This window comes from Chiroxiphia lanceolata, chromosome 2 (assembly GCF_009829145.1).
Source record: "Chiroxiphia lanceolata isolate bChiLan1 chromosome 2, bChiLan1.pri, whole genome shotgun sequence".
NCBI classification, from domain to species: Eukaryota; Metazoa; Chordata; class Aves; order Passeriformes; family Pipridae; genus Chiroxiphia; species Chiroxiphia lanceolata.
Window position 1 is genome coordinate 54,095,537 of NC_045638.1, and position 22,986 is coordinate 54,118,522.

At 35.5% G+C, this 22,986-nt stretch overlaps 1 protein-coding gene across 3 annotated transcripts in view; it reads left to right on the top strand.

Annotated features, from left to right (window-relative positions):
* KLHL1 (kelch like family member 1) overlaps nucleotides 1-22,986 on the top strand; it is a 191,181-nt gene that overhangs the window by 94,265 nt on the left and 73,930 nt on the right. The window lies entirely within an intron of this gene.

Consider the following 22,986-nt stretch of genomic DNA (forward strand, 5'->3'; position numbering starts at 1 on the left):
AAGATTCTTGTTTGAAAGTAATAATCAGCACTTGGTGCTTTTTTTTTAAGTTCTCCTTAGTACAGCTGTGACATAGCACATTACAATACCACTCCATCAAGACACAGTAGGAGAAGAGGAACGTAAGAGCATTTCAAGAACTAGCATATGGACGGCAAGATAATTAATAGAAAATAGAAAAGACAACTGCTGATAGTAAAATGTAAAATGCTGTGAAATCTACAGGAAAATAGTTAAGCAAATAGTCTATAGTGAATTAATCACAATTTGATGGCTTCTTAATCATCAGGAATTTCAATTTGGTTACCTAAATGTCACATTAAAAAGGTTGATATGGCAGAATGTTTTTTTAATCCTAGAGAGTGCTGGTCTGAAAAGTAGCACTCTCAGATGGACAATCTTTTTACATGATTCACAAAACTCAACAGTTCCTGTGGTTTTAATTTGTTTTTCAAGTTTTTCTAGTTCCAGAAACCTAAATATGCACCAGCAATGTTAATATCCTATCAAACTAATATTTTCTATGCTTCAGAGTGCTATCAGTAGTAGAATTGTGCATTAAGGGTGCTTTGATATGTCTCTTCTTCATCATATGGTTATTGTTTGTCTTTGAGGTCAGCAGATGTACATCTCAATCTCTCAAGTGAAGAATATATCAATTTATAAATTCTGCTTCATCTCACTGAACTGTAGGCAACAATAAATTACTGCCTTTAATAGGTTGCTCAGGACGAGCAAACTCTTAACCTAACAAACATTGGTGAGTACCTAAAATCAGCATGAATCTGTTGGTACGTACAGAACTTCAAACATCATATTGAAAAAGTCTCCAAAGACAGTGAATTTTGGAGGATTTTCTTTGCATTCATGGAAAACAATGAAGATGAGAATCGAGGTAGCTGAATTTTGTAGCTGTAAATTCAAACCTTTGAGTCTGCATACTAGTGTAACATCAGATACCTGAATTTTTTGCATGTCTACTCTCTTATATGGGTCTGAATCATGGGTCATCTACTACCACCACCTAGAACGCTTCCATCAGCGCTGCCTCCGTACAATCCTAAACATCCACTGGTCAGATTATGTGACTAATACATCTGTTCTAGAACAAGCAGCAGTCACAAGTATTGAGGCCATGTTGCTGAGAACACAGCTGCGCTGGGCAGGGCACGTCTCAAGGATGAAGGACCACCGCCTCCCTAAGATCTCACTCTATGGTGAACTTGCCACCGGCTGCCGCATGAGAGGAGCCCCGAAGAGGAGATACAAGGACTCCCTGAAAAAACATCTCAGCCTTTGCCATATTGATCAACATAACTGGTCTGCTCTGGCCTCCAATCGGGAGGTCTGGAGGCACACAGTCTATAACGCTGCTGATGCCTTTGAGAAAGCACGCAGGATCACTCTCGAGGAGAAAAGACAGTGCAGAAAGAATCGTGTCTTGCAGAATATACCACCTACGGAGTCTTTCTGCTGTGCCTTTTGCAACCGAATGTGTCTATCTCGTATTGGCCTTTTTAGCCACCAGCGCACTTGTGACAAACGTGGGTAGAGCCCTCCCCAAATTTTCGTTTGCGAAGCCTAGCCATGATGATGAAATTCAAACCTTTGAATCTGCATACTAGTGTAACATCAAATACCTGAATTTTTTGCATGTCCCAGTACTGGGGATAAACTTTCTTTCTTTGTTTTCATGAAAGAGCATCCAAGTGTGGATAAATACAAAACCCCTCAAGAGTACTTAGATTGTGTATGTAGAAAATTAGAAGTTGAGGGCTGAATTCTCTGAAAATGTAGTATGTATTGAAGTTCCAATTCAGGGGTACCAAGAAAGCATGACATAACCTGTGAGTGTGTTTTCTGTCTGCTATTCCCAATACTTTAGGATTGAGAAAAGGTACTTTAGGGTAGAGAGGTCACTAGTGATTTCTGTGGGCTTCTCCAGTAACAAAGAATATAGCCTAACTGGAATGTATAGCTGACGGGAGGGGAAAAAGAGATAACATTGGACAGGATGATTGAACTGATACTATCATGGGGAACTCTGTTAGGAAAAACAGAGGAAGGGAAGATACAGGAACGAGACATGGTAGAAAAGTGAATCTTAGGCTATGATTGAGAAAGTAAACAGAAGAGTATATGACCAGTAGAAATCTTACTCTCTAGAAACTCCATCACCAAGATTCTTGTTCCTAGTCATTACTCTGCTTTCTGAAATCATCAGGGGCTCATATTCTTAAAATATTCGGTCTGATTTTATCTGGCAATAATGTTTTCAGTATAAAGCAGGGCAGGTAGCTCATTTCTCTGTTGACTAAGTCATAAAGAATTTGGTGTCATTCAAAAGTAAAGACAACGAAATCTCAAAGAATAGTATCTTTTTTGATATGCCAGTACTGGGGGGAAAAAAAGTTCACAATAGAGGTTAGCCCTACTGTTTCCTGAAGCAGTATGAGAAACTGAAACTTTACAGTGTTCTGTCCATGTGCAGGGACCCTTCAATACAATAATGACAGATGTTAGAGAGTCATAATACAGAGATACTGGGAAAAAAACGTCGTCTGCAAGTATTTCTTCCTAAGTGGACCCAGGGGGACAGAAGAGTGCATGTTCTGACTTACACTGCCTATATTAAAAAAAATATTCATTGTTAATAGACAAGACTTTAGTCTTTCCATTTAATTGACATGTTACTCCATCCTGAGCCTTAAAATATGCTGACTCACATTTAGAACACTTTTTGTGATATTGCAAACTTTCAAAAAGTTTTTCTGTCATGGGAACATCACAACCTTGTGCTAATAAGGAGTTGGGTGACTGGATATAATGAGCTGAGTTGGGTTACTGGATATAATGATGTGTGGCTGACAATACAAAGCAAAGATGGACTGTGGTAAGCCTTGGTACAGCAAGGAAGAGAAAAACAAAGCCTGAAGCTGACAGAAAGTTACATCATATCATCATGGATTGATTTTATTGGTGGCCTGTGTGACAGCTCCTCAGTAATAGAGATTGGGACCAGAGGAAGGCGGGTATTGTTGTGCAGGCATCCAACACTGAGCTGCAGAAAGTGTTGCATTTCCCCAGGCTTCACTGTGCCAACTCACATTTAGGGCCAGCTTCAGTAGCTGGAAGTGTGTGTGGGTTGTGTGCATGGGAGCATGAAGTTTTTCCTGGCACAGCTTACCCACTGGTTTGGTTCAGTTATTAAATTGAATTTTGCAGCATTACACTGTCTGGCGCTCTTTCTCCCTGCCTCCTCCTCCTTGTCAGCTGTTCATCATGTATTTCTTTCTTGGCACCAAGAAATAACATATCGTCTCATGTTGACTGGAAATCATCCTTACAAGAAATACATTTTTTTTTCTTTATGGAAGTATATAATGTAAAAACTGTCACATTTTTATAACTCATTTAGACTTAAAGGTGTTAAAGACATCTGTATTAGGGAGGGGTTTGAACATACTGAATCTTGAAAACCCTGACACCATTGCAAGCTCAACAAAACTGATATTTATTACCAAGAGGTGGCCAACAAAACAAACAAACCCAAAAGGGAGGAAGGAGGAGAGAAATAAGCCCCCAGCACGATCTCCCCAGTTACCCAGCTGTTGTCCATAAAGTTATCTTACCGGCCTAACATGCCTATAATTACCCATAGCAGAAGCTGCATCCTTGGAGAGTCAGTAAGTTCACGAACTGGCAGGTGTGCCTGCCAAAAGGCAACGTTGTCCTTGTTGTAAAGCTTGCTGTCTTCCAGGAGAACGCTATCTGCTTTTATACAATCAATGAGCACCTCTGCCCGGGGAGGTGTGGCCAGTACCGCCCCGCCAGAGGTTCTCAATCCCACTCTCTTGGGGAGAGTTCATCCCTTCAGCGCATACGTGAGAACTTTGGAAATCCCCTAACGAACACGCAGTATGCTTTGGGGGTCTTTTCTAATTGAGTGGGTCGAGCCTTCCTCCCCTCCTCTTTGATTTCTCCTTCAAATGCCCTTGGCAGACAATGAACCAGTAGTAGAACACCAATTAAAATAATTTATACAGAAATTCTCCCTCCAAGGACAAATTCACTGTTTTGTCAGTGAACTTGTCAGGGAGAATATAAACTACTACAGGTGGCTGGGGCCAAACACAGACCAAAAGTATCAGCATAAATTCACCCTGCTACAGACATCGTAACAGATGATAGCTACAAAAGAGGACAATATAATATAAAAAAAGTAAAATATTCTGAATTGTGTCCTTTTATATAAAAATAAAAAAAGTACATTTAAATTGTTGTAGAAATGCTCATCTGCTACATTGGGTCTGCTTTTTTCATGTAACCTTTTCTGAAAAATAAACAATAAAACTATACAGCACCAATAAGGTGTGCTTTTTATATGATCAACATCTAAAATGCATGGGGCTAGACCAAGAAATATAGCTATATCTAATGAATTACGTAATTTCATTTTTTACATCTCGCTGTCTTTTACAATATGATTAACTTCTTTCACTTTTCTCTCCTCTTTCTTCTCTCTTTCTCCCTCTGTCTCTTCTACTCTCTCTCATCCCGCTTCCACCTTCCCTATGTCCCTTTCCCCTCCTTCGCTCTTTCTCTTCTTGCTTTCCTGCTTTCACACTCTCCCTTCTTGCTACCTGCTTTCCTTGCTTCTTTCCTTTCCTCCTTCCCTCCTCTTTGATTTCCACTCTTTACCATCTTTCCATATGTGCTGTATGGATATTTCACCTCTTGGTCACTTAAAGTAGACACACACCTTAATAGTTGTCTGTAGCAATTCTGTGCTACACAGTGACTATGTAATGGAAAACTTAAAATTAAGCTGGAAAGGCAGCAAATATAGAGAAATCAAAAAAGGATTACCAGAAATGACAACAAATGTTAGCTTCACTCTCCAGGTATGCTGCTCATTCATTGAATCCTCTCCTTTTCTTCTGCTCTTTATGGTACATTTTAATTGCCTCCATAAATTTAATGACTATTCCAAATGAAATCAGAGGGATTTTTCAGGTATCACTCAAGACTAATGATGGTTTCTTTGGAGATTTTCTGGGCAAGTATTGATCTTCATCATTGTTTGCAACTTGTAAACTTAAAAACAAATAGTATTATAACCCAGTGTTAAGTTACTGGATCTCTCCATTATATAATAATTATACGATAATGATATATTTTTGTAATATATTGAATGTGTATATATATTATATATTGTATATTAAATATACATTATGGTATATTGTATATTTGGTTATATTATATTGATATATAATTATGTACTTATATGATATATAAGCTATATTATATATAGTTATAATGTTCAATCTAATGTAATTATAAAGGCCTTGATGATGTGTAAGCACTGCTCAGCAATAATGAAAACATCCCTGTGTTATCAATGTTGTTTTCAGCATAAATCCAAAAAAGAGTCCCATATGAGCAAGTATCGTATGGGATATTTCTGTTGCAAGTATCAAAATTTTCTAGGGTATGGCAAACTTCTATCAGTTAGAGATAGCTGGCATTTCCCTAGGTAGAGAAGACTTTTTTCAATTAACAGTTATAGCTGATCCCCACTCCTATATCTGGAGATTCTGTCTTTTTTTATGATCAGACTCATCACTTTATGATCCCCTTTATATGTGACCCCACTTTTGTAACATCCAGTGTACTTGCAGCCTAGCAGAAAAGAACAACTATTCTTTAGAATAAGATGAACAACTCAAAAATTAAAAGCAAGAAAAGAAGGAAGGAAAGAAGGGAAGAAGGAGAAACGTGTTTATTTGAGTGATTCCTTTAAATAACTTCTAAACTTTTGAAATTGCATTTCCAAAAGCCTGTCTGAAGATGACTGCTTCTGAATTACTTCAGAAATTAAAACATGCTTCAAAATAAGAAGAATCAGTTTCTTCTTAGAAGGAAATAGCCTTACTTGATTTTGCAATCATTATTGCATCTAGTACATTAAAAGGTATTTAGAGTAGCAAAAAATAATCTAACTTAAACTGAAATAATTTTGTTAGAGTCATTAAAGCTAATGCTCATTTATACCAGCTGGCAAACACATATACTTGTAGAATCTCCCTGTTAAGATTGTTTCAACTTTTTTCAGGAGTACTATATATTCCTTCATGATTCTTCTTATATTTTATCTTTATTTGTAACCCCTGAAATTATTTGTTCAAAATGGTACCATATTAACATCACACTTGATATTAACCTGTTTAGCTAGCATGCTTTACAGGTTAAAGCACATTGGTGTAATCTGAGTGTCTTCCTTAAGGAAAAAATTACCAAGAGCTAGATGTAGAGAATTGTTTGGACATTTCTTGGGGCTTTTATGTGGGATAAAATAGTTTGGGAAATCTGTCACTTAGCAGTGATATTGCTAAAAAAAAAGACTTGTAAGGATATTCTGTAGCACTGAAGTGCCCATAATAAAAGACTGGCAGTTGACTCAAGGCTAAATATGGTTTTCTTCAGTAATTACTCAAAAATACTCATGCTACCGAAAATTAGACTCAATATCAAACAGCTGCATTTCATTCTCCTCTATATCAGTGTTCTGGAACACTGAAATTTTCAACTTCAGTATGAATCTGTAGTTACCAAGCTCTCATTTTCTTGACATAAACTTGACTAAAAATTTTAGTATTCAACAAAAAAGTGTAAGTATTTAATTTTTTTTCCAAGTGTTCATGTTTGTTGTCAATATTTCTATTTCATTCATAGAACTCCCTCTGGTGGATTATTTAAAATATGAACATGCAATCTCTAAAGAATGTGGCTCTAGAGGCTAATTTTATGACTTTCAGTACTAAGAATATTTCAGTTAGCATTTTATATTTTATATTTTACATAGACATTATTTATCTTGATAACAGTTGTATTACTTACCTTCAAAGTAATTCTCAGAGTACATCTGAGTTTTTTTGCTCATCTGTAATGTTGGTATCCTCTACCATGCAAAGGAGAGTTTATTAAAAAAAGAACAACACAAAACACAACAACAACAACAAAAAACCTCAAACCCAAACAAAACCCAGTTTTAATAAATTGAACGATCTAAAGTTTATCAGTGATACCGGGATTGGCAGGGCAGTCATGAGAAACATCAACCATGGAGAACTACCTGCACGGGTTGCTTAACATTAACATTATTTTTTAATATGCCCACAAGTGAGTTAGTTGTATACCCTAGAGCAAAAAGATGAAAATGAAGAGTCTGAATTTGAAATGAAACTCTGAGCAAGAAGGACCAAGAGAAGAATGCTACGGCACAGGAAACTGTAATCGATAAGATACCATAGTGATATGTAATTGTTTATGTACTCATGTTAAGACAGAGCAGTTAAGTAGATGAGTTTTTAGTTCCTATGTGAAACTTGATTTTTTACAAGTAGCAGCAAGCTGATTATCATGCACATCTTCCACAGGTATGAGAAGATATGGCTTATTCAGTAGAGAAAGGAAATGAAAAGTAGTAGTGGTAAATGGAGTGGCAGTCAGGAAAATAATAAGGATTAGCACTTATAAAAGAGGTTCTGATAGACTGAAAAGGGAAGAATATTAAAATAGAGAAAAGTGTCTGTTAGAGACCAGCAGAACTAGATTTGTAAATAGATGCTGTTGTCTTTCAAGTTGTAAAAGTGAGAGATATTACGAGGGATTGTCATTACGGAAGATTTGAAGATGTAAAAATGTAGTAAGTAAATATTTCTAATAAAAGTAGGGGCTAGTAATTTCTGGATGCCAGGTTTCTTTACTAAACAGTTACTAAGCCAAAATAAATTCATGATGTCATGACTTGAGAGTATCATTGAAACGCTGGTTGTCAAAAATGAAAGTGATTCATGTGATGATGAGCAAACTTTACTTAAAATGAAGGATAAAGAAACCATGGGTAGCACTTAACAATCTTGATTGCAAAAGCTAAAACAGTTATTATAATAAGTTAGTCAACTTCACCAAAGAACTGAGATATTGAGGAGATATAGATCTTTAAAATCAAAGGTATAAAATAAACTTAGGTATAAAACTACCTAGATTTTGTATTTCCAAAAAGAGGAAAAAAAGCTTTCAGAGAGGATCCTCACCAAATAAATAACTGGCTCAAACACAAACCCACAAAAACAACTTAGAAATGAGATAAGAAAATACATGTAATGGAAAAAAATCAGTGTAGAAAAAATAAAAATCAGTAAATACAGACATGCAGTGGGAAGCAGCAAGAGCAGATTTAAATTATTTTGAACAAATACAAAAAAAAACCCCACAACAGCTTAGAGGATTTTAATTGCTAAATCTAGAGGATAACAGTGTTAATTGCAGTGCAATAGTGAGGGTATTTACCAATAATTATGTAAGTGTTGTGAAACTTAACAAAGACCTGAACTTACTTTTAATAATTACACTGATTTCAAACATGTAGACCATAGCAGGATGTGCTTAAAAGAATACTGAAATTCTTGAAAGGAAATTCATCACAATTAAGATGAAGATAAAACTCAGAGTCCAAAAGGTATGTTACTGATACACGTGCATGTATATGTCTTTGCACATATATATATCTTCACATGTCATATACATATATGGAATAGACAAAAAACCCTCTTCTGTGTCAGTGTGGTACTGTGACAAAAAAAGGGCTTATCTTTGGATGCAACAGTGGATTTTTGCATATTTTCTGTAATCCTCATGTTACCACTTCTAAATAGCACTTGACATTTGGAAGGTGTGAAAAAGGGAGACACTGGATTATAGAACAAGAGAAAATGTCTTGCAATAAATACCTTAGAGTGCTCAGGCTGTTTCAGCTTATTAAAAAGAAGAGAAGACGAGGTACTTGATGACAGTGTATCTCCACGGGGAGAAACTACTGTGAACTAAAGAGCTCTTTAATCTAGTTGAGAAACCTTCACAAGAGCCAATTCAGTTTAGATGGATTGGAAATAAGGTACACTTTTCCATCCACAAGACTGCTTAAACACTGGAACAAACTGGGATAGCTACAAAGAAAAGCATTGAATTCTCCGTCTCTAGATATTGTCATCTCAAGATTGAATACATTTGAATAAAATTTAGGTAAAGCAGAAATTATTCTGTCAGAGGGTAATTGGTGAACTGTATATGCAGAATATATTTGATATATATGAAAATTAGATTAATGATCTATCCGGTCTTCTTAGCTTTAATTCTAAATATCTATGTCATACTAGTCTGGTTTTTTCCTTGTTAGTGTCCTGTTAAAAAGGTGCAACTGAGGAGCAGGCTACCATTTTGTTAAGTCATGAATACTGAAAACTGAGTAAAGTGGAACTGTGTGGGACAAAGGCTAAATTCTGCTTAACAGGTAACTCAGCAGAGGGGAACATTTTGGAGTTTAGTGTGTCATTAGAGAAATTGTGCTAAACAAGGAATTCACAGTATCAGGAAGGGTAGGAAATTCCTTTGCTCAGGAGGAAGCGGATAGTCATCTGTTTTGCTTTTATTAATGTCTTTATAATAGTCTATCTGTAGCTGAAAAGCACTGTAGAAAATGAGACATTAGACCAGCAAAATATACTCCTATCAAACTCAAGTCACCTTTCTGAACCTTCTCTCATCAGTGCATGTCCATCAATGTGTTATTTTTTACTTTTTACATCTGTATTAGAACTCTGTTGTCTTCCCTGCTTACAATGAGTTACCTAGACAAGGCTGCCCAAGAAATTTATCTGACGTTTTATAAAATAGATCTTATCAAAAAGACGTGATATTAAAAATCAAAATATTTTTCACCTATATTAAATGTTTTAATTTCAGGTCCTGTTAATTCTGGCATGTTATTTTAAACTTCTTATGATTTAAATTTATCCTTCTAAATACAGGGTTTCACAGGCACACTGTACCTTTTGACATAAGTACTGGCGTTCTTATGTACTGATGATTAATAGAATTGCAGAGAATCTTTTCCATTTGTGAAACTGAGGTACATATGGGCCTTTTATGTATCACTTTCTATTGCAATTAAGGAGTTGAAGTATGATTTCTGTTTATGGTTGTTAACTTAAAAAAAATGAAGTTATTTAAATTAGCAGAATATATTTGGGTTAAATCTGCAGTTTCGCAAAACCAAATTGTGTCAGTGGCAGTCATGGTTTAGTATAGCCTAGTGCAAAGTCTTAAATAGGTCTAGACTTGTCAGGTTTTCTTATTGTTGTCAGAGCAATGTTTTTTGCTTAACAGCAATATAATTTTTCAGAAGGTCAGTGCTGTGCACTGCTAATATAAATAAAAGAAACATTCCCCCCCTTCAAACACTTTCAGCAGTTATATCTAGCCAGTGTAGCTGCTGTTGCAATAGGGTTAAACAAAGTATAGAAAAGCTTTATGATTCTGCTATTACAGTCAGGCAGGTATGGAGATTGCTTTTTCCCAAAATACAAAGGTTAATGAGAATTAATAGTTTTACTTGTGTTTCATTAAAGACTTCCCTACAGGTAGTATAGTCTAATTCCCTGCTTCTGTATGCTACACAGAATCATGCTTTTAAGACTTTTAGTTAAAGATTCAAAACTGTTGTTCAGACAATTATATCCATTCCATTTTCTTGATTTTTCAGTCTGTGCCAAGAAGGTGCTGATACCTCATTCCCCCCATATATTTAATTTATACGGAAAACCTCTTAGTTGGCATACAGTAGTATTGTAGTTTGCTATGAATAAATTCAAGCTAAGTCAAAGCTCATGTGTTTTATGTTGTTTATTGTTGGGTTCTCTGTAGTTTTTTGGGGGGAGAGTTGTTTGTTCTTTCTTTGCTTTCACCTGGAGTGCTCTGAATTTTCTGGAATGCTTCCAAAGATTAATCAGTGTTCCTGTTTCACATGTTGGCAAAATATACCAGATTCAATTTAACAAAAAGATATTATACAGGTCTTTATGTTGTCAAATGGAGAGTAGCACACAGTCTACAGACAGTCTGAATGACATGCAGCCCAAGTCAATACTATCAGTTTTTAACTGTTAAGGCTCTCTACTGAAATTATTAAAAAGATTTTCTTCTGATGAAGTTTTGTGCTGCATTTGTATAAAGATTAACCATATACTCAATTGCATTAGCCAACAGATTGAAGGAAATTATTATTCCCTTCTACCCACGATTCATGATGCCTTAACTGGAATGCATTTTCCAGCTGGTGTCATTTCAGTTGATGAGCAAATTGAACCAGCTATGAAGCTCAAACAGGAAGCACATAATATATGAAGAGAACCTGAGGGGACATTCATGAAGAAAAGAAAGCTAAGGGAGACAGTATTTTCAGTTTCCTATCAGGAGTTGTAGAAAGATAAGATCATTCTTTTCTTGAAGATGCACAATGAGAGGACATTGGGCAACTGTCCCAAGTTGCAGTTTTCAAGTGAAAAACATTTCTTCACAGTAAGAGTAGTACTCATTGTAGCAGTTTTCTCTGAGAGTCTGTGCAATCTCTGCACTTGGAAATATTCCAAGCTAGACTCATCAAGGCTGTGAGCATCCTGTTTCATCAGTCAACCTGATGCATGAAGTCTAAATTTGCTACATTCCACTGCTGTACAATCAAGGGAAAATGTAATAGTCACATAATATTCAGATGTAATTATTTGTGACATTCTACAATTTTCAATTTTCTGTAGAATTTTCATGAGATAGAGCTATCGTTCAGATCAGATTCAAAACCCTGTGGTAGAATGTCTTCAGTATATGTTTATACATATTCATGCACATATACACATGCACCTGTGTATGTCTATATACATTTGTGGCATTACTGACCAAGTTCCAGTTACAAAAAACACCATTTAATCAATAATACCTGTAATTTTGGACTTGCTGTTCGTGTCATTGAAATGAAGATAGTTAAGAAGAAATGTGGAAATTCTTGTAACTTATGACTGAATAGAATCCTCTAGACAGGTGACTTTATATACTATTGCATTACTATGGTACAGTTCTGTAATGGGCTTACTGTGGAGTTAATAAGTAGAGTTTCACACAGAAATCAAACTACATATTTAGAAGTTAACAACTTGTACATGCAATCTCTCCGCATAAAAGAAAACTGTCAAAACTGTGAAAATCACTAGCTATTATGAAACATCTGCTTCCACTTGGAACTGGACCTCTGACAAGGTTGTATTCAACCACAATCAATTTTCCATTATTCTTTTGCTTTTCAAAAACACTGAACATACTGATCATTTTGATTCTAAGCATGAGCCATGTACTGACACACAGAGCAAGAACTAAAAGTATTGCTAAACTGCTCTGCTGTAGTTTTGAGGATCAGTATTTTAGAGACATACAAACTTTTTCTTTAAGCCAGTTTAATTCAGCTGTAAAACCTACAAAAAGTTCATTCTGATGGTTATTAAGCTGCTTTGCTTAGGTTTAGATGAAAATCTGAGGTAGAGTTGTGAAATTCCTAGGGGAGTTTAAAACTTTATGTTAATTAGAATTTGATTATAATTTTTGAAAGGTATGATCTAAGAATTTATTCAAAAGTACACCTGAGAGTTTTCTTATTCGTAGTGATTCTTCAAAATGTATTGCCATGACTTTCTCATGAAAGTTGTTGTCACAATGTGCATCCACAGAAAGGATTTTGCAAGTCTCTTTTTAAGCACTTGTGTTTTTTCTTATTACAAATTTCATACATATCAGCATAGATTAATGAATTCTGTAGAATAAGTTCCTGAATTAAAATACACTTCTTTTTTTTTACTTTTTGGTAGCTAAATTGCCTTTGAATATGTACTAAAAATATATTCTCAACAGTCTTAGCACTCTTAATCTGTTATATACATCAGGACCTCTGAGATATATTGCAACTGACTTATTTATTGGTATATATTGACTTATTTACTCGGTAAATACCTATTCCTTTTAAGAAGTAACATCCAGAATATATTTTGGAATTGCATTACATAATTCAGTACCTCTTAAAGATCTCTGTCAAGTACCTGCTGGGAAAAGTAAGTATATGAAAATATAGATACTTTGACTTTTTTTCATTCAGGATGTTCCTGTACAATGTGCAGAATAATATCTACTGCTGTCTGATTTTATGTTTAACTAAAACTGAGAGGGGACAAGAGCAGCCAGAGTTTATCAACACTTTTAGCTTTTCATTAAAATTCAATGTTAACGTAAAATTTCCTTATTTTAAATAAGGTTGTATTTACTAAGTACTTTCTCAGTAAGAGGAATTCAAAAATTGTGCTTGGGAGAAAGTGACAAGTATGAAATATCAGTGTTTATTTTACCTTTATCTTATTCTTGCTCCTATTTCTACTCTTCCTGTATTTCTTTTGTAAGTGAAGCAGTATACATAACATGGTATGTTACAATGGATATTACTTCCAAGCCTGAGCCTTGCTTCCTAGCTCAGAGAGACTTTTTTCTTAGTGTTGCTCACAAGATAAAAATGTGCTGTTAGGTTATACTATGTGTATATCCTGTGTTCATGTGCTGAGGCAAATTAGCAAATTTAAGTTGAAATGCAAATACCCCAAAGTTATTTGGAGGAGGGATTGCTCTGTGATGCAAAGATGGGAAAGCACAAAGCTCAAAGGCATATAGCACAAGTGCATCATGTTTAGTTCATTGAGTGGACCCCGTTTAGTCTAATTACTAATCTGTTCTACCCTCTCCATGCCACTATCTTCTGTCCATAGGAATTAAAGCAGTTAAACCTGAATCATTTTTGATCCTCTTTTTTTGTTGTTGTTCACTGACTTAGTAGGGCTGCCATTAGAAAGGGTTTTAAATCCAATGACAACACATGATCTAAGATTTGAAAATTTTAATATCCTATCGGTTGTCTTGATTGAATAGTCAGTCCAGTATCTGGCAAAAATGTTGATGAACAGAAATATGTTCAAAATCATCTTCACAGGGAGTGCACTAAATAATGTCTTGTTCATGAACACTTAGAATATTTTCTTGGGAACCAATGAAATTAATGCATTCAAAATGAGGTTTGTCTTATGGCCTAAAATTTCTCAGGTACATATTTGAATTATTAAACTGTTTGAAACACAGACATCATACTACTGATGCCCCATATTTTGTGGCTTTTCTTCCACAGAAGATTTGTACTCCAAGGTCCACAGAGCCATACACCAGTTAGCTTGATTTCCAAATAAATTGATTAAACTATAATAAAGGAGAACAAGATGGATTAAAAAAATGGAAAAGAAGTGAAAGAAATTTTGGTAAGGCAAACCCCATATTGCAATTCTATTTTGTGCTGTGTACTTGCTTTTAGAAAAGTCCTTTGATAAGTCTCTGATTAGCAACTCTTAAAGAAACATGTGATCAACAATTAGGAAAAAAAGGATGAAAATGAATATACAGATGTCACGGTGTAAAAAGTTACCAATAATAATCAAAAGAGATGTATGATGTGAATCACTCAATTAAACATTCTAATGAATTGTATGGAAAAGAGCAAATTATGAAATCAAATGGCCTTATGGACAGTAAAAATTACTAAGCATAGTAGAAGCCACAGACTGTCTCTAAGAAGTTGCAAAAAGATCTTGTAAGCGTATAATGCCAAATAAAATCAAATAACAATAAGTTAAAAATAATGGAGCTGGAGAAATCATCTGTATACATTTAATGATGGAATCTCAACTGGCTATCTTTATCAGAGAGGGAAAAAAATACAAGCAACTTTTATTTGTTGGGTTCTCTTCTTTCATAGTAGTTAAAATTCTCAGGAGTGCTTCAGTTTGTGCTGGATGTTAGGTGAAAGGTGGATCAGAGTTTTATGATGAAAAACAGAGTGTGTGAGACAATGATTCAGGCATATAACTCAGGCATTTCCTGAACTTTGTATTTTCCATATTATGGGCTTTTTGTTTTCTGTAATGCTCTTGGAAGGCATATGCTTTTTCAATACAGTGATTTGCTATAATTTAATCAGAAATGCTAAAATGTTCTTATGTCCCCGCTATGATACTTTAAATATTTGGTTTCAGTTGAAATGAATACTGAATCTGAAATAGTAATATAAACTACCATTTTTAAACACTTCCCTCAAACAAAACTAACTAAAACATTCTCCAGCAACAGCATACATGATGAGACACAACATGCATATGTTTTAAGATGCATAATGAAGATAAAAGAAACAGTGTTTTTGCAAATCTTTTTAGTGTGGAGAGTGATAGAACAATGCATTTTTCCTTTATGATCTTGCAATTCCCTGTGGCTGCATTTTGATTTTAATGGCTAAGTAGGGTGAGGATAGGTTAGTGAATGATTATGAGATTACCAGTGTATTTTAGGTTTTATCAAAAGAAAAAGTGTTAATCATTAAGTATCTTGCTTTCACTCCTGATCATTACAATCTGGTGTTATAGGACACAGTACTGTGAATGAATTGTAAAAGCAAGGCCATAACCACTCAGCCTTTTTGTATTATTAAAGATCAAAGAGATCATTTTGAGTTTTTAAGTTTTGATGCTAATGGGCTCATTAATCAGAGTGAGAAATTTATAATAAGAGTCAGTATGTATGAGTAGAAAACGGACAAGTTCAAATGGGATACTAGACACACGTTTTAATGTTCAGATTGATTACTTCTGAAAGCTACTGTGAAAGAGGCAAATTATCCATCTCCAGATGTCTTTGAGATGATGCCTTTATAGGAAGCAATCTTCAGTGAATCAGATGTTATTAGGTTCAACAGAAGGGTAACTGGGTTGAAACAAAACTGAAGGGGATTCCAAAGCAGTTTCTTGCTCGGGGAAACTGTTCAACACAAATCTGGGAGAAGTGGCTGATACCCCAGGGTGCTGTGCAGCCCTTCAGAAGGACCTTGAAAGGTTGGAGAGATGAATAGAGAGGAACTGTCTGAAATTCAGCAAGGGCAAATATAGGATCCTACACCTGGGGATTAATAACCACATGCACCAGTACAGGCTGGGGGGCTGACCTACTGGAAAGCAGCTCTGCGGAGAAGGACCTGGGAGTCCTGGTGGACAACAGCTCTCCATGAGCCAGCAGTGTGCCCTGGTGGCCAAGAAGGCCAACAGAATCCTGGGATGCATTAGGAAGGGCATTACCAGCAGGTCAAGGGAGGTGATCCTGCCCCTCTGCTCAGCCCTAGTGAGGCCACATCTGGAGTACTTTGTCCAGTTCTGGGCTCCTCAGTAAAAGAGGGACATGAAACTCCTGGAGTGGGTTCAGCAGAAGGCTATGGAGATGATTAAAGGACTGAAGCATCTCTCTTATGAGGAAAGGCTGAGGGAGATGGGACTGTTCAGCCTCAAGAAGAGGTGACTGAGAGGGGACCACATCAATGTATAAGTATGCAAACGAAGAGTGTCAAGGGAATGGAGCCAGGCTCTTCTTGGTGTTGCCAAACAATAGGACAAGAGGCAATGGGCCTTTTTCATCAGAAACTGATGAAAAAAAGTTCCCCCTGAATATGAGGAAGAACTTTACTGTGTGGGTGACTGTGCATTGGAGCAGACTGCCCAGAGATGTTGTAGAGTCTCCCTCACTGGAGATATTAGTGAACCATATGGACACAATCATGTGCCATGTGCTCTAGGATAACCCTGCTACCGTGCTTGAGCAGGGAGGGTGGACTAGGTGATCCTTTCAACCTTACCCATTCTCTGTTTCTGTGAAGCCACCTCGTGTAATCGCTTTTGTAAACTGCATCTTAAGTTATTACACTGGTTCTAATCAACCTGTTCCTGTCCTATCCACTGGAAATCTGTTCTGGAGCTTAGTGCTTTAATAGCAAGATTACCTTTTTTTGGGATTTCCCGTTTTCTTTTAATCAAATTTGAGTTAGATGAGATTCCTGATAAACTTGTTACCCTCCATTTTTCTTATTTTTCTTTTCTATACCTGTAATCAATGTAGCCAAGACAAGTGCTTCATTAGGATATAAAAGTATGTGATCCTTTACATAAACCAAAATTATCATAACTCCAGCAGTTATCAACATTATTGTCATACTGAGTCCAAACCACAGCACTGCACCAGCTACTAAGAAGGAAATGAGCTCTATCACAACTGAAAGCAGTACAGTAGGGAAGAAAGAAAAGTCATTCTAGGAGAGTAAGAAAGTGAGATTGCCATGATGAATACTTCCCTGGAGTGTTATAATTTAAACCCGGAAAATTGTCCTTCTGCTATCTACATGAGAAGGGTTGCATTCCTGCTGTGTAAACAGCACGATTTAAAATGCTGGGGCAGCTCATATTTTCCATACTTGGGAAGCACTGAGGGTAAATCTTATACAAGTAACAGCAAAACAAGACAATCACCAGAGTCAGTAAAAGTGTGTATTCACACTATACAATACTACACTATTTTGACAGTTTGCACTGTGACTCTATATTTTTACTACTTTTAGCCTTTTCAGTCCAAAATGCATCTGGATGATTCACAATGATTATCTGCTTTGCTATTTCCTGGAAATTGTGCTGAAAACCCTTCCAGTGGCAAATATATCAGTCTGGGCCTATTGAAGTGACAGAAGACAAAATTCCAGTTTTTTTAGGTCCCAAAGTGCGCTCCCTCATTCTATTAACTTTATTTTGGGAGGGTAAATAATCATTAAAAAAGACACCTCTCTCTCCCCCCCCCCCCAAAAAAAAAAAGGTAGAATAATGAATAACAAGAAAACTGGTTTCCAGGCTGCTAGAGTTCTATTTTTCCTAGATACCATGCCAGGAAGAAGATGTTATGCATGCACTGAGGCTTAACACTGAGAAGTTCCAGGATTCATAGGATACAGGATCTTTCAGAGCAGTGTTGGAAGATTGTTTTAATCAGGGCAAGCAAGACGTCCTCATCCATCTAGCAAGTTGTATATTTTTTGTGTACAGGTTTAGGCTTCTTGAATCTTCTTAGATGTGAAAAAGAGTAGTGCAGGATGTTTAAGACGAGATCCTTCAGGAATAAAGGAAACAAAAATTAATCATACTGACATTGCTTGAAAGTTTTAGCCAGTTTATTGTGATAAACTGGCATATCAGCAAATATCTATGAACAACTGGTTCTGAACTACATTTAGATCATGAAATCTCACAATACCACATTGAATTAGACTATAGTATGGCTAATTCTGCGGCCTCATATCCTAAGAGCAAATTATTTTTATTTTCAAAAATTAATTTAAAAGTTACGAGTAAAATATTTAGATTGTGGAAGTCTAACTTAGTTATCTAGAAGTCTCTATTAAGATTTCAATATGCTGTGTGAGCTGGTGTCCATAGTCACAGTCTCTTCTATCCTCAACCTGCTGTCTGCTCTCCCCAAAAAGCAGCACTTGCTGGTCTCTCTTCCCACTGACAAAGTTCAGAGGAGCATACACATATACATATGATTTCTTTCCACTATCTTTTGAACACTCTAGCCTTTATATCCCTTCTGTAATGGTGACATCGGGCTGGCATCTGGTGCTGGAAGAAACATATAGCTCTTTGGATTACGTAGGTCAGATGGAGCTCACTCTCAGATAACATCTGAGATTTGGCTAGAGATTCAGGTTCCTAGATAGAATCTGGGATTTGGCTAGAGAACCAGACCATAAGCATATTAATAAATACTGGTCCTTTGTCTAATTGGAGTTCAGGAACCTGAAAAGCCCATTCTCCTTAGGAAAGAAGTTACACAATAGGACAGGAGGTGTAGTCTTGTATGATACACAGCAGATATGGAAAACTGAGCATAAAACCAAGAGGATTGAATTCAATGTAACACACTGAAAAAGTCTGAGACTTGACCAAAATCAAAATTTGCTCCTATGTCTTTAGCACTTCAGGAAGTATACCATATGATTTAGATTGGAAATCAGAGTCACTATTTATTAATTTATTTAAATGTTCTCATGAAAACTTAGTGTCTAAACTAAAAGCTGTGTGGGCTTAAAATATTCATGAACATTAGTTATGTACTAATTAAGTAAAAGCCTAGTATCTGGATATCTTTTTTTTTTCAGCATTAGTTTATGTGGTTTTCATTTTTGTATTGGTAAGGCCACAGCATCAAAATCACAAAAATGTAAAATATTTTAAAAAAGACCCTTGCGTCCAGAACAAAAAAAACTACTAAGCATTTTACTTCCATGGCAACCCTGATGTAACAGGTTCTAAATAGCACTCTCAGAACATGACATTGTTTTTCAACATATGAAATTATTTAATGGTTTTCAGGTTCTTCCTTACAACTTATACATGCTGATTAGTGAAATCAATGATGTAAACATCAATGAGAACTAACTTTTGCAAGATAATTTAATTCCATGTGAAATAGTGATCATTACAAGTCAGGATTAAAAGAAAACAACCCTAATTCATTTGTATTAGTGACATTTTTATAAAGATACATGCTATTAAATTTCATTTGGTAATAGTTTATTATGTTCCTATGATGCACAATCTATTAGATACTCAACTGCTTGCTTATCTAGCTTTAAATATAGATATGTTTTGTTTATGTAGCTTTACTGTTCTAATACTTCATGGTCATTTAATTCTAACACTGTGTGCAACTGAAAAGGTCTAAAAGTGAAACAACTCAATCATGGAAATGCATTAACTCCAAAGCAATGGTTATTGCATTGTCATTTTTGTGAAAGTGGAAGAGCAATCGAGTGACACATAACTTTCTTCAAGCAGGTTCAGTGACTTTCATACTTTCTATTGTAAGTTACCTTTTCTGAATTAAAACCAAAAATCCACTACTCCACTTAATTACAACATTACAGCTTTTGCTGAAGGGAAAGGCTAAGTGAATGACTCATGCAGAAGAGGCATTAGTTACAGCCCAGTTGATCTTATGAGACTTATGGGACAGTGAAGACCAGATCTACAAAGCTTCTTGAGTATCGGAGTCAAAAATTACAGGTCCTGAAAAATCGTCCAACACTGTCACATAACCTAGGGCATGCTTTAACGTTCAGCACCCTTACTCTTGTAATTATTTATCAGCCCATGAGGACCTAAGCATTCCTGAAAGCATTTCACTAGAGCAGGATGAGAGGAAATGGCCTCAAGTTGTGTCACGGGAGGTTGACATTGGATATTAGGAAAAATTTCTTCATTGAAAGGATGGTCAAGCATTGGAACAGTCTACCCAGGAAAGTGGTGGAATAACCATACCTGGAAGTGTTCAAAAAACATCTAAATGTGGTACTTAGGGACATGGTTTAGTTGTGAAGATGGCTGTGTTAGGTTAATGGTTGAACTTGATGATCTTAGGTCTTTTCCAGCCTTAATGACTGTGTAATTCTATAACTGTGCAGCTCAATTCCTATCTTGCACCATAATTAAAATTTATTTAATTTATCCTGAAAATTGTAATGAGTAGATCACAGACATCTGTTGAATCCTGTTCCCTAAAGTGCAAAAATGAAGACTAGACACATTAAAAAAAAAAAAAAAGGTGGATATTTTTCCACAATAAGCATAGGAGAAATTATTTCTGTTATCATAAAACAGCAGAGCATTGAAATATGCTTTGCTGCTCCAAAAGAAATTAACCTCAAGAAATTACAATGTTATCTAGCAAGTTTTAAGCATTCAGTAGTCAATTTAGGAAATGCGAAGGACTTAAAGGAGAGAGTTTTTAGCTCTGAAGATCAAGAACCGGGATTTTATTGCTGCTATTTACATATTTTATATATATATATATATATGTATATATATATATGAATATACCATATACATATAATGGAAGTTATATGATTATGTAAAGAATTTTTATTAAATATAATTTTCTACAATACTCATTCCTAAGTAATATGAAATTAGAGTAAGTCCACATGTTTGGAAGAAGAGATTTGAGCTTGTATATTTTTTCTAAAAACTTTACTAATTCTACTTTCAGTCATTGGTCAATTAGTACAGAGGCTGGAATAAGTTATTTTTAAGCATATATACAAATAAAAAGATAAAAATGATAAAAAATCTTAATAAAACCTAAAATTATTATTCTGAAGTTAGAGCTCCTTCTTTGAGTGTTATTAAAGTTCTGTGAGTTCATTAAATGTGTTCCACCATCACAATGCTTCTCTATAATATTAGGTCTTTGTATTAATATGCTATTGCAAAGTTTGATGTTGGTTCCTATTAAGAACTAGAGTAATATTTTTTTCATAATGAAATTTAATGTCAGTTTAACCAGGTTTAATTAAACTTTGGCTTATAAATCATTTTATTGAGAAGTGCAATGAAATTTTCTGACTTTTATGGTTTTTTAATTAAAATTAATTAAGCCAACTTGTGGTTAAGTACCTGCAAACTAGTTCCCTTACATTTCCAAGCTATCGTGCAATGTTCTAGTCACACAATTTATCAGGAGTCAGTGGATTAAAACACCATTACATAAAAATCTATTTTTTTAGGGACGTATTGACATTTAATCAAGTAATTTAAAAAAGAACTGACTCGTGTTTTAATCCAATTATCTCTTATGTTAAGATAATTTAAGAGTGTGGTTAATACAGTCCATGACCACATGAACACCTTTGACTGTCTTTGTGTCAGCATCCTACTTTGCGTATATATGTAAAGTTAAAAAGTAACTCATTGAAGGTTTTACATATAAAAGTATTTACATTCATAGTAATAAGCATAATTTTCAGCATTATGTAATTTATTCTATCTGCACTTATGTATTTCATCTGTAATTACATTACATATTTCAAGGAACTTCTGTCTGTCATGATTTTGTCATGTCTATGTCTTCGTTATCAATCTCTGCTACCTTATGTAAAATAATATGCAGTTAATTTTTAATAAATTCGTTTAAGCAGTAAATTTCAAAAAATATGAAGTTGGAGAATTGAAATAGGAATTTCCTTCTATCGCATGGGATGGAGGAGGACAGCATGTGACACACTAGAGCCAGAGTATAATTCTGATGTTATAAATCTTGCACCTTTTTTTCCTGCATTTGTTTTAATGGCCCAGACCCAAACAAGCAATTACAGACAGCATTGATTTGGATTTTGATATGCTAAGAACTGAATCAAGTGGGTGTAGCAGTCGAAGTATCCACTTCCCTGAGTTTTGATGTTCTTACACTTCATAACTGAAGTTTGTCACTCCTTCCCTGCTTCTTGTCTTACTTTCACAAAGTCTATCCAAAATAGCATGAAATTCATTATTATCTTTTATCTATTAGATGCTATAACTTACTGCTCCTTTTATTACTTTTTGAATTTTTTTTGTTTATATAAAAAATAAGGGTTTTTTTCATGTGCCTCCAGTCTGTAACTACTTCACATTCATCTCAAAATTGTCTATGAATCAAGAATTTTTAATTTCTCCACGGAGATTAGGTACTTTAAAAAAAATGTTTGGAGAAAAATACCCTGCAAAACTGTGATTCTATTATGTCCTGTTAATATCGAGTAGATAGTTCAGAGAGTGATTAATTCAATCCTAAGGATTCAGTCAACCAAATGAAATTTTTTTGTTTAGTTTATAACTTTTATGTAACTTATATAGTTTTTGTTTATTTCTATCAGCCAAGAAAAGGTTATTTTTTTGCAGTAGCCTGGAGGGGGCATAGCTGAGAAACAATGGTTATTCTGTACCACCTCAGGTCATTGCCAGGGGCAGGGCAAAGAGAATGTCTTGGGAGGAGAAGGGATTCCATCAGTCACGTGAATGAGGTGGAGGGAGCTGTCCAGTATTGTCTATTGTCAGGGGTGGGGAGGTGGGAGTTCCTTTCTTGTATCCTCTCTCATTAGTATTGTTGCTGTCACTGTTCATTTTCTTACCTCATTGCTGATTCCAATAAATTGTTCTTATCTCAACCCCTGAGCTTTGCCTTTTGTGCCTCCAGTTCTCCTCTTCAGCTCACCCCAAGGAGGGGGGAGAGGGGAAAGGCAGGGGAGTGAGAGAGCAGCAAGTGGTTTGGAGAGTCTTGGTGGGAGCACTGAACTGCTGAGTACCATTTCTAAACCGTGATGGTATTATAAAT